Source organism: Austrofundulus limnaeus, unplaced genomic scaffold (assembly GCF_001266775.1).
Source record: "Austrofundulus limnaeus strain Quisiro unplaced genomic scaffold, Austrofundulus_limnaeus-1.0 Scaffold150, whole genome shotgun sequence".
NCBI classification, from domain to species: domain Eukaryota; kingdom Metazoa; phylum Chordata; class Actinopteri; order Cyprinodontiformes; family Rivulidae; genus Austrofundulus; species Austrofundulus limnaeus.
The window spans coordinates 1,066,237-1,067,107 of record NW_013952552.1 but is presented as its reverse complement, the minus strand read 5'-3'; positions in this window follow the sequence as shown (position 1 = coordinate 1,067,107).

Sequence of the window (871 nt, the reverse complement as noted above, 5' to 3'; positions counted from 1 at the left end):
CGAAATAAACATTTGAAATATATGAGTTTGTATGTAATGTATGAGTATAATATACAAGTTTCACTTTTTAAATGGAATTACTGAAATAAATCTACTTTTTCATGATATTCTAATTTTATGACCAGCACCTGTAGTGTAATATGCAGAACTTTTATTTATAAACAGAATTTTGTGATCCACAATGACAAGTGGCTCATCAGCCATTTTCAGGAACAATCCTTTTCCAGTTTGGCACTGCTGCACTCTGGGAACGTGACACAGCGAGTGCGCCACGCGTGCACGTGCAGAAGCAGCGATCAAACTGGGGTTCCACAGGAGATTTCCAGGGGGAGCTGGCAGACCGATTGGGACTGTGTCAGGCCAGTCCACCCAAAGCCGAGTAATCCCAATGGAATCGTCTCATCCATATGATTCTAAAGGCTGAGTTATGGTCGCGTTCTGGAGCGCCAGCAGTGGAGGCGTTTCATACATGGCATTTAAGTTGTTGTTAATTTCTCCAAAATGACACGTGGAAGTACACTTTACAACTTGTGAAAATGCTTTAAGTAGGAGAGCAAAAGCTTGACAGACAAACAGACTGCACACAAAGGCTGCGGTGCGCGCGGCCTTTGTGGAGACTCTCCCACACCACGTCATATTCTGAAAACTCTCCACAGAGACGCAGAGACTCATTTCTTCATATCAGCTATGAAAGAAAAAAAGATCTATGTTCTACCAAATGTTTAAGTTCCTCTGTGTTTACAGTAATTATGGTAATAAAAACTCGTGCGCAAAGTTAATATTTTCAGACTCAGAATGGATGGATGAGCCGGTTGCGCAACACAGCAGCGTGCGCGCACGCATGCACACACACACACACACACACACACAC